Source organism: Polypterus senegalus, chromosome 5 (assembly GCF_016835505.1).
Source record: "Polypterus senegalus isolate Bchr_013 chromosome 5, ASM1683550v1, whole genome shotgun sequence".
Lineage (NCBI taxonomy): Eukaryota > Metazoa > Chordata > Cladistia > Polypteriformes > Polypteridae > Polypterus > Polypterus senegalus.
The window spans coordinates 144718678-144730986 of record NC_053158.1 but is presented as its reverse complement, the minus strand read 5'-3'; positions in this window follow the sequence as shown (position 1 = coordinate 144730986).

Genomic DNA, 12309 nt, shown 5'->3' with positions numbered 1-12309 from the left:
CAAAGATCCATGCAAAGAGCAAAGAATCCATCTATTGTGGTGCTCAATGCTGATGCTACATTGGTGTCAGGAGTGGGACATAAAGAAACCAACAGTCCAACTTAGCAGAGCACAGAGTGCTTTGGAGTGCTAAAATGAACCTCCTTGGCTCTTTGGAGGAGGTTCTGGAAAGTCTCAAGGCTCAGGACCATATCTTGAGTGCCGTTTGCAACAGCAGTACAGGGATTGAGACAGCTGACACTTCTGCAGCTCCAACACCACTTCTCCATCTGATAAAGTTGACTAGCCCAGGTGCGCAGACACCGGTGGAACTTCAGGATCATGAAGATGGGGAAAAGTGTGGCAGATCAAGTTGCTACTGAAGTAGGGCTGGTGGTAAAAATGTACAGGCAAAGTACAAGGCAGATTGTAGAGGCCTTGTGAAGCAGTGCCAATTCAGTAAAGGACAACAGCAAAGAGACCAGCACATCTGCATCTCCAAATGATGAAATTCACCTACTTGCCTACTGCTGACCAGCACTGAACACCCCTGCTGCACCACATAACAGCACAGCACTTAACATCTTGGTTGTGCCACCTGCCAGTGCAGCACGCAAAGTCACTGCTATACCATCTGACACACAGCATTCCCAAACCCCACTAATGTGCCCTTGTCACCTGCTGCACGACCAAAGTCAAAGAGAAGATCACCTTGCTGTTTAGAAAAGTTTGTGCGCCATTGCAAAGTGTTGGAAGTGGCCGCTGGGGACCAAGACTTTGAAGGTAAGGTTATGAGATGGCACTGGACAAGTTACATGAGCCATGGATGAATCACCAAAGGAATCAGTTAGCTTTACATCGTCAATAGCAGGACCACCTATAAAAATGGCAACTCTGAACATTCAGACAAGCTTTTTCTAACTAATGTGGCAAAAGTCAAGCAGACCTTTTAAGGATAGCGAGCCGCCTCAAAGAGCTATGCAAAGAGCAGAGAATCCATCCATTGCTATGCTCTGCACCAGTGCCACAGTATAATTACTGAGTTTCATTGGTATCTCCACTAAATGCTACAATTATTATTAATCCATTCACTTTCTGAACACACTTTCTCTTTACTGAGTTAAGTTCATTTAACTTCCCTTTGAATTGTGCCTGAGCCTGCAATGTCTCAGCAGACAGTGAAACATCACATTGATTCATAACCTTGTGCTGATGAGATATATCAAGATTTTCTTCAGTAAATATAAATTTCTTTTTAAAAAATTTGCTTTATCAACTGCCAAACTGTCTATGTATATTGTAAGCTGGCTGGGGCAAAAAGAAAAAAAAGACAGAACTAATTAGGTAATTTTAATTACATTTTAATAACACCAATGCCATATATGTTGTGCAGTAAGAACAGGCATCCCACCCAGGGAAAAACATGGGTTATTGGACGGATATTAGCCGGCTGGGCGGAAAGATAACTCTGTGCCCATCCGGTTTAAAATAATGGATGGACCAGCTGAACCCAGAACTTGGGAATGGTTCCAGCCCCAATGTGCTAGCTAGCAGTGGTCCTCATATGAGAACCCAAAAAGAAGTGCTAGGGACATGAAGTCCAGAAGTGCAGCCCTGTAGGGGTCCCTTGGAATCAATAGAGGGCACTGTTGGAGGAGGACCTCCCCACTTTCATTATGGCCCGAAAGTGATTCCCAGAAGATGTGGCATGGCCCCGGAAGCATTTCTGGGCCCAGCATAAAAGGAAGCCAACTGCAACACATGGATAAGTCAGAGTTGGGAGGCAGCAGGCAAAACTCAACAGGAGTACAGAAGGAGGAAGATTTAATAGTTCATTGTGATTCTAATTGTATTTCTGGCTGTTTGTTGGAAGAGGTTTGTGAGAAGGTGCTGTGAACTGGGACCCGGACACAGGCAGACGGACAGCATACTTCCACCACACACCGTTTATTTACAGTAATATATACAATTTGTGCTCATGTGCACCCCCAGTGCCTCCAGCACCGTTCCCCCAACTGTCCAGGCCTCACAGTCTCTATGCCTGTCTTTTGGCCGCCGCCCGTTCTCTCTCCAGCTCTGTCCTCTTCCACCCGACATCCACCACTGACTGGAGGGAGACGACCCCTTATATGGGAACCCGGATGGGCTCCAGCTGCTTCCCAGCAATCAGTCAAGGCCACACCCCAGTGTGGCGGAAGTGCCGGCTGCGCACCTGGAAGCCATCCGGGTGTCCCCTGTCGTCTTTCCCCCAGCACTTCCTGGTGTGGCGGAAGTGCTGGGCTCCAGGGATATGCAGGCATTGGGGCACCGCCTGGTGGTGGCCACGGGTCCCTACAGGGCTGGGCTTCCAAGCCCTGTACCCGAGGCCCCCAACATAACCAGGACGGACGCCTCAGCGTCTGGAGGAGGCACAAGCCCTCCTCCGGTCCTCCTGGGCGTCGTGGCCAGGCTCCAGCCCCGGCCGGGGACCACAGTGCTTAAGAAGGAATAAAAAATCCCTTGTTGTATTTGTATAGCGTGTGCTCTATTACTGTGTCTGTGGTTTGGGACTCTCTGGCTCCCCCTTCTAGTGACAATGTATACAAGCAGATGCAACATAATCCTGTGCAGCTGGGAGGGTCCAGGCCCATCTGTTCCCACAGATAGCTTCTCCGTTGATTCAAACAATGAACTGTAGAAGCTGCTTCAAGTTAACTAATATTGTTCTTACTTCACCAGTAATTGACACCCCCTTAGAAGCCAGTGTGAAGCCAGCAAACTGAGGGATGTTATCAAAGATTTAACAAAAACAACATAAAAAATTAAAAGAAATGAATTCTGGGAAGACAAATTATTCAACATGTACTGAAACAATCCTAAACGGCTGATAATCATTAAGATTAAACTATAAATGCAACCATATGGTTTGTGAGAAAATTCTAAACAAATATGACATGGGAGAAATGGAGCAAGTCAGTTTTTACTGGAAAACTAAACATTTTCCTTGGGACCATACCCTTTCCAGAGAACAAGATAATCGATTCAGTTAATTTTTGTGTAGCACCTTTCACCAGGACAAGTTCACATGTACAAATACAAACTTTACTTACTACTAATTACAAACTGAGTACAAATTAAGACAGAAACGTATTTAAACAGACAGGAAACAAAATGCTTTGGAACTATTAACATTAATGCAGCTCAGCATTTTCTGTCCATTAATTAATTATTTAACTCTGGAAAAACATGTACTCTGCTACTCTGTGAATCTAAAATGGCTTCTACTTCATATTCAGGTAATCCATCAACCATAATCAGAGGTGGAGGGTACAAGTCTACAAGGGTAAAGACTACAGAAAAAGACCAATCACATTTGGGATATAAGGATGATAGAATGGATGCAGAAATGCACAAGAAGACCTGTCCCTTTTTCCATTTCAAAAGATGGCATGATAATTGCAGAAATGGCCTTTAGTCTTCTCTATTTTATTTTGGATCTGAATTTTGTTCAGACTTGCATGTTTTAAGTGCAAGAGAATAGATGCCAGTTAAAACTCACTACAGAAGTCACTTCCTTTGCTGTAGGTAATAGAGACAGCTTGTAACAACATACACAGATTAAAATATCCTCTCAAGAAAGAGTTGTGGATATTTCAGATGTACACATCCCATTCAGTGTATAAGATAATAAATATTTAGATGGATAATAATTCATAAAACAATATTATTCTCTTAGAGAACTGGACATTATTGTACTTTATTTAATTCCTTTGCTTATTCTTCTTTTGTACTACATTTTCTTATTAAAGCTACTAAAGAGGCATTTTTGAATGATAAAGAAAACTGCACATGTAATTCTATCCATCTATCCACCCGAATTATCCAGTCATCCTGTCGTATCTTGTCTTCTGTTGATCTTGGATGCTTCTAGAGTGCATACAATTCACATTAGAAACACATTTTCCTGATATTAGTGGAATAAAAATAATGATGGTTTTGTTACGTAGTGTTCATCAGTGCATTCCAATAGCCCGTCTACCTGTATGTTTAGTGCAAAAGTATTTGAAATTATTCTGACAGGAAGCCATGAATTCTGCCTGTGTGAGCAAAATTTGCTTTGCCAGTCAAAAACACTCAATAAGCTGCTTCACCAGTGACACCTAGTGGTCAACAAGACAAACTTCTGTGCTCTCTGTTGGAGCAAAAAATAAAAACAGTATTAATATTTACAGGTGCCGGTCATAAAATTAGAATATCATGACAAAGTTGATTTATTTCAGTAATTCCATTCAAAAAGTAAAACTTGTATATTAGATTCATTCATTACACACAGACTGATGTATTTCAAATGTTTATTTCTTTTAATTTTGATGATTATAACTGACAACTAATGAAAGTATCTTGGAAAATTAGAATATTAGAATATTGTGAAAAGGTTCAATATTGAAGACACCTGGTGCCACACTCTAATCAGCTAATTAACTCAGAACACCTGCAAAAGCCTTTAAATGGTCTTTCAGTCTAGTTCTGTAGGCTACACAATCATGGGGAAGACTGCTGACTTGACAGTTGTCCAAAGACGACCATTGACACCTTACACAAGGAGGGCAAGACACAAAAGGTCATTGCTAAAGAGGCTGGCTTTTCACAGAGCTCTGTGTCTAAGCACATTAATAGAGAGGCGAAGGGAAGGACAAGATGTGCATTTCCTTTGGAAATCAAGGTCCCAGAGTCTGGAGGAAGAGAGGAGAGGCACATAATCCACGTTGCTTGAAGTCCAGTGTAAAGTTTCCACAGTCAGTGATGGTTTGGGGTGCCATGTCATCTGCTGGTGTTGGTCCATTGTGTTTTCTGAGGTCCAAGGTTAACGCAGTCGGCTACCAGGAAGTTTTAGAGCACTTCATGCTTCCTGCTGCTGATGAACTTTATGGAAATGCAGATTTCATTTTCCAACAGGACCTGGCACCTGCACAAAGTGCCAAAACTATTAGTACCTGGTTTAAGGACCATGGTATTCCTGTTCTTGATTGGCCAGCAAACTCGCCTGACCTTAACCCTATAGAAAATCTATGGGGTATTGTGAAGAGGAAGATGCAATACGCCAGACCTAACAATTCAGAAGAGCTGAAGGCCACTATCAGAGCAATATGGGCTCTCATAACACCTGAGCAGTGCCACAGACTGATCGACTCCATGCCACACCGCATTGCTGCAGTAATCCAGGCCAAAGGGGCCCCAACTAAATACTGAGTGCTGTACATGCTCATACTTTTCATGTTCATACCTTTCAGTTGGCCAACATTTCTAAAAATCCTTTTTTTGCATTGGTCTTAATTGATATTCTAATTTTCCGAGATACTGAATTTGGGACTTTCATTAGTTGTCAGTTATAATCATCAAAATTAAAAGAAATAAACATTTGAAATAAATCAGTCTGTGTATAATGAATGAATCTAATATACAAGTTTCACTTTTTGAATGGAATTACTGAAATAAATCAACTTTGTCATGATATTCTAATTTTATGACCGGCACCTGTATTTATTTTCTTTAATATGTATGTATGAATTTATTTCTGTACTTATTTACATTTACATGTATTTAATCACCCATATGCTCTGCGGTGGGTTGATGCCCTGACCGGGGTTTGTTTCTTGCCTTGCGCCCTGTGTTGGCTGGGATTGGCTCCAGCAGACCCCCGTGACCCTGTTGTCATAAACATACCTCTCTGGTAAGCTTTAAGGCTTTTATTTTATACTTGGACTTTGTACCCTTTTGACCCCATTTTAAACTGGAAACACAGCATTTCATATTTTTTTTTTTAGAAGTCGTGGCTTTAGGTTTCTTTTCTTATCACACAATATGAGCACAGTAGCTACCCAGGACCAAAATAATAAAAAAGAAAAAAAAAAACTTCTGTGCCAACGAAGTACACAATACAACATAAAAACATAATTCATAATGCTCAATGCTCATAGTATTGTTAAGGTGTGTAAAATATGATACCTTCACTATTCATCTCTGTACTAGCTAACAATGCCTTTCTTCATTGGATTGTAGTCCATATCCTGTACAATGGAGATATAACACGATGTTTTTAAGACAGGCCAGTCTTTCATTGTAGTGTTATTCTGCTTTAATCTTGTCATTTTTACCATGATGATTTACTCTAGGGTGGCACAGTGGTAGCGCTGCTGCCTCGCAGTTAGGAGACCTGGGTTTGCTTCCCGGGTCCTCCCTGTGTGGAGTTTGCATGTTCTCCCTGTGTCTGCGTGGGTTTCCTCTGGGCACTCCGGTTTCCTCCCACAGTCCAAAGACATGCCGGATTGGTGATTCTAAATTGGCCCTAGTGTGTGTTTGTGTGTGTCCCGCGGTGGGTTGGCTTCCTGCCTTCTTGGCTGGGATTGGCTCCAGCAGACCCCTGTGTTTGGATTCAGCGGGGTTGGAAGATGGATGGATGATTTACTCTATTATATCCTCTGTGATGGAGTATTGAGTATTGTATGGTCTGGATTCTGAAGCACTCCCTGTGCAGAAACTGAATTGACACCAAAAAGCTTGTCCAGTTGCCTTGAATAGAAGACCCTTAGATATGTTGTACATAATTAAAGGTACCAACATTTTGGCTAGTATTGTAATCAGCTAATTAGAACCTTGCTGCCTGTAATTTAGAGAATTAAGCCTGCAAGTCTGAATGAATTCCAATGACTCTATTTTCTGTATGCCATTCTCTTGCTCGATTGGAAACAACTCACTTCTGTTTTTCTCAGATTAGGCTGGAGCCCGTATTTCTGGAAGTAACATTCAAGAGTGGTGAGACCTTTTGTCAGTAATGGTTTCAGTTCTTTTGAAGTTGATATCTTGTATAGTAAATATGACATCATAAGCACATGAAACTTCCTTGCAGTAGTTTCCAGAAACATACAAAGTAAAGAGTAGCCAGGGCTGAATCTTGAGGAAGTCCGTTGCATACTTTTCTATTGCATACTGTCTTTTCCTCTCCATTATAAGTTGAAGGCGTTTATTACTCAGAATGTACTCAATTAATTAGATTTTTCTTCTATTGAAAACTGCTCTTAATAATTACTAAAAAGTAAGAGATTAATACTGAGGGTGCTGTTAGTTGCCTTTGAAATACAGCTTCAGTGTGTTGGGTAAGGGGCATAACTTTGTACATTCAGCCTGAATAGTCCTAAAATCTTCTATTCTACTGGCATTTGTTCAAAAACCTTAGGACCTATTCTTTTATGTATCAGCCTTTGCAGAAGTTGATGTCAGATGCTAAGTAGAGATTTCAGTTTATTTTCATGATTTGCTGGAATTAAAAATGTATATTATCTTGATCTTGAACTCTGGGGTAAATTTCCACCATTTTAAATGTCAGATAACCAAATGTGATAACCAAGCCCTAGTAGTCTTCCATAAATGGATAAGAAATTCTGTAAGAATGTAGAATTTGATTACTTGGGTATTAAAACCCCGAAAATGACATCACAATGAAGTTTCTATCATCATAAAACCCCAAAAAATTAAAAAGAAACTCAAATCATAACAATGATGTTACTCACCCACATACCAACTAAAGTAACATCAAGCCCAACCTTTCTCACATTCTGTCTCCACTTCTCTCAGCTGTGACCTCTTTATACCAACAGCTGAGCCTTTGATTCGAACTCCCGCCATTGAGTCGGTGCCTTAACATGGCAGAGGGGTTTATGTGATCAATGATCGCCTGAGAGATGATGTTAGAATTGTGTTCTCCTGGTAGGGCTACCCATGGCATCTAGGTCAGAGGTGAGGTCCTGACTAAGACTGACTCAACCCACAGTCACCAAGGGTCCATCCAAAGTGGTGCAACTTCCTACCGTGCCTTATCATCTTGCACTTGGCTTGCCACATGCATTCCCGACAGGAAGTGAAGTGGTATGATTGAGGATTGTGCACCCTCATGACCACAAATATCAACAACTACTTTGTGCAAACTCTTTCTTCCTTCTGTCTTCCTCAGCCTATCTCCTGCATTAAAGTCCTATGGCAATGGGCAACCAACGAAGAGAACTACCACTGGGTGACGGTATATGTTATAATACAATACAATACAGTTTATTTTTGTATAGCCCAAAATCACACAGGAAGTGCCGCAATGGGCTTTAACAGGCCCTGCCTTTTGACAGCCCCCCAGCCTTGACTCTCTGAGAAGACAAGGAAAAACTCCCAATAAAACCTTGTAGGGAAAATGGAAGAAACCTCGGAAAGGCAGTTCAAAGAGAGACCCCTTTCCAGGTAGGTTGGGCGTGCAGTGGGTGTCAAAAGTAGGGGGTCAATACAATACAAAACACAGAACAGAACAATTCCTTAATACAGCATAATAATAAAAATTTTAGAAGTACGGTTTAACAGTAGATGATATGACATAATTAGGTTTGGATATTTTTAGAGTCCTGGAGACCTCATCCATCTAGCTGCCTCCCATTTGGCCATGCCACGGCTGAAACGTTGCTCGATGAAAGGACCCTCTTTCCCATGATTCCTGTGATCCTCCATCAGGGATGACTTTACCATAGGCAGGCAAACAACTTGGCAGGTGGGCGTGGCACCAATGCCACATTTGGGTACCGAGAAAAGAAACAGAATAGGTGAGGGTTAGTATTCAAATATAATTATCATGTTACTTATGTTTAGTGCTAATGACTAACAACAGAGATGCAGTATGTACAGTTAATCAGCAGCTCTAGTCAGGATATGCTAAACTGAAGTAGTGAGTCTTCAGCCGGGATTTAAAGGCTGAGACTGAAGGGGCATCTCTTATGGAAGCAGGAAGACCATTCCACAGTTTAGGGGCCCTGTAACTAAAAGCTCGACCTCCCACTGTTATTTTATTAATCCTTGGAATCCTAAGCAGACCGGCATCTTGAGATCTTAATGTGCTCAGGTTTGTAAGTCATGATAAGTTCAGACAAGTAAGCGGACCTTGGCCATTTAATGCTTTATATGTTAAAAGGAGGATTTTGAAATCTGCCCTAAACTTAACTGGGAGCCAGTGTAAAGATTTAAGAACTGGGTTATGTGTTCATATTTTCTTGTTCTTGTAATAATTCTTGCAGCGCATTTTGGATTAACTGGAGGCTGTATAGAGAACAGTTTGAACAGCCAGTGAACACCGCATTGCAGTAGTCAATCCTACTAGAGATAAATGCATGAATTAATTTCTCACAATCCTGTTTATTTAGAAAGCGCCTTAATTTCCTAACATTTTTAAGATGGAAAAACATGTTTTGGACGACTTTGTAATATGTGCTTTAAATGACATGCTAGAGTCAAAGATAACTCCTAGATTGCGGGCTGATTCAGTAAAATTAATTGGGATTCCAACTGAGTTAAATGACGACAAAATATTGCTGTGATCAGCGTCATTCCCTCCAACAATTAACATCTCTGTTTTATCTGTATTTAAAGACAAGTAGTTCTCATTCATCCATTCCTTTAATTCACTAACACAACTAATTAAAGACAACATCGGAGAAACTTCATTTGATTTAAATGAAAGGTATAACTGGGTGTCATCTGCAAAATTAACATTATGTTTCCTAATGAGAGATCCCAGTGGAAGCATGTAAAGTGAAAACAGTAAAGGTCCCAGTACTGAGCCCTGGGACACCATATTGAACTTCTGTGTATAATGATGGAGTACTGTCAGCACATTTCTGTACATACTGGAATCGATTTGATAAATAAGAACTGAACCAAGCGAGCACGGGCCTGTAAGCCCAACATCGTTTTCTAGCCTGTGCAGTAAAATAGAATGGTCAATGGTGTCAAATGCTGCACTTAAGTCCAACAACATAATTACAGTGGAATTTCCTTCATCAGAGGATATCAGAATGTCATTTACAACCCGTGTTAGTGCCGTTTCTGTACTATGACCAGTGCGAAAGCCAGACTGGAATTTCTCAAATAAATTGTAATGCGTAAGGTGTGACTGAAGCTGACTGGCGACTACTTTTCTAGTATTTTAGAGAGAAATGGTAAATTTGAAATAGGCCTATAGTTATTTAGTATGTGTGGGTCTAGGTCTGACTTTTTAAGTAAAGGTTTAATGACTGACACTTTTAGTGCATCAGGTACTGTGCCATGCAGTAATGAACTATTGATAACGGTTAGAATAGGGCTGCAAGAACATCCATTGCACTTTTTACTAGTTTTGTTGGCACTGGATCTAGGGAACAAGTAGTGGGCTTCATTTTAGTAATTAAAGTTAAGACTTCCTGTGAGTTACAGGATTAAAATTATTAAAGTGCTGAATGCAATGTGCAGGGTCTGCTAAGCTAGTATTTGGTTTGTACTGTGATGCTGAGATCTGGGATCTTATATTTTTAATTTTCTCATTGAAGAAGTTCATAAAGTCTGTACTGCTAATATCTGTTGGTATTTTGCACTGTTGATCTGAATTCCCATTTGTTAATTTAGCCACTGCTCTAAAAGTACCCTAGGATTTTTATTATTGCTATCTATTAATGTAGAATAGTATTCTGAGCGAGCTTTAAAGAGAGCTCTTTTATATTTATTAACACTCTCTGTCCATGCAATTTGAAAGACATGTAGCTTTGTTGTTCTCCATCTGCTCCAGTTTTGACACTCTAATTTAAGAGCTCGAGTATTTTCATTAAACCAGGGAGAGTTTCTATGTGCTTTGATCACTTTTGTTTTAGGGGAGCCACTGTGTCCAGAGCATCTCTCAAGGTCACATTATAATGTGATGTTAGCTGATCTAAATTGTTTTCCACGTTTACATTTGATGTTAACTGATCTAAATGGTTTTCCACAATTACACTCGACTTACTCAAGGTATCTATAAATTTTGAAGCAGAATTACAATCTAGATGTCGCACTGTCTTTGTTTTAATCTGTGAGTGCTGGCATGGGCAGAACTAAATCAAATGTAATTAAGAAGTGATCGGAAATAACTACATTTAATGGAGTAATATTTAAATTTTGAATTTCAACTTTGTAAGTTATAATTAAATCTAATGTATGGTTATGATTATGAGTTGGACCTTTGACAATCTGACAAAATCCTACTGAATTTAACAAATAAGTAAAACATTTGCTAAAAGTGTCAGTTTCCACATCAATGTGTACATTAAAATCCCCATCAGAACTACGTGATCATAATTTATAGCCAAATCAGACAGAAGGTTGCTAAATTCAGTCATGAACAATGAATATGGCCCTGGTGGTCTGTAGACTAGCACTATAATTGTGTTGGAATCTGTTTTAATATTTAAAATGAATGCCTCAAAGGATGTAAAGTTGCCTAAATTTTTAGGAGTGATTTGCATTTTGTTACAATGAATTATTCCAAGGCCTCCTCCTCGACCAGAATCTCTAGACTTATGAAGGAACGAGTATCCATCTGGTGACGCCTCAGCTAGGGGAACAGTGTCACATTTACTAAGCCAGGTTTCAGTAAGAAGACACAGATCAGATTTTGTACTTAATATATATCATTTACCAAAACAGCTTTAGTGCCAAGAGAGCGAATGTTCAATAAACAGCATTTAAAACTGCATGGTCCTTTCTGAACTGCTGATATAGTTTTTGTTTTAATTTGAATTAAATTTCTATTACAGATGCCCCTGGTGGAGTGTCTGGTTTTATCCCTTGGTCTAATTATACACCTTATTTTTGGTTATCAATTAATTTATGGTTTGTATCAAGACTAAATTTACTGGATGCCCCACAACAGGGATTATGGGTAACAGCTTCAGGAAAATAACAGGTGGGATAAAGAACAGCCTGTGATTTAAGATCACATGACTGCGGCCTGGATGGTGCTCTAATCAGTCAACCAGGCAGTTTTGCTGCCATATTTTGGGATAATACATAAGATCCCTCCAGTTAGGATGAAGACCATCTCTTCTGAAAAATCCAGGCCTTTCCCAAAAATCATCCCAATTGTTCACAAATGCTATGCTTTTATTTACACACCAGGTTTCTAGCCAGCAGTGAAAGGAATGCAATCTACTATAAATCACATCCCCTCTATATAATCTTGGTAAGGGACCAGATACAATTAAATTCCGACATTTTGTTTTAGCTTTGGTGCATAGAGATGAAGTTCCGCTTTAATACCTCAGATTGCTGTAAATAAATATCATTAGTGCCGACATGCAGCAATAAGGTAGATACTTCATCGTCGGCAACACGGTCCAATGCGGCCTTTATGCCAGAAATCTTGGCCCCTGCAAGGCACTTAACATTAACTGCTGGTTTAACATAGTTTGGAATTCTAACATTCCGCACTATGGAATCGCCAATTATGAGCACTTTATTATTCTCAGTTTCCACAGG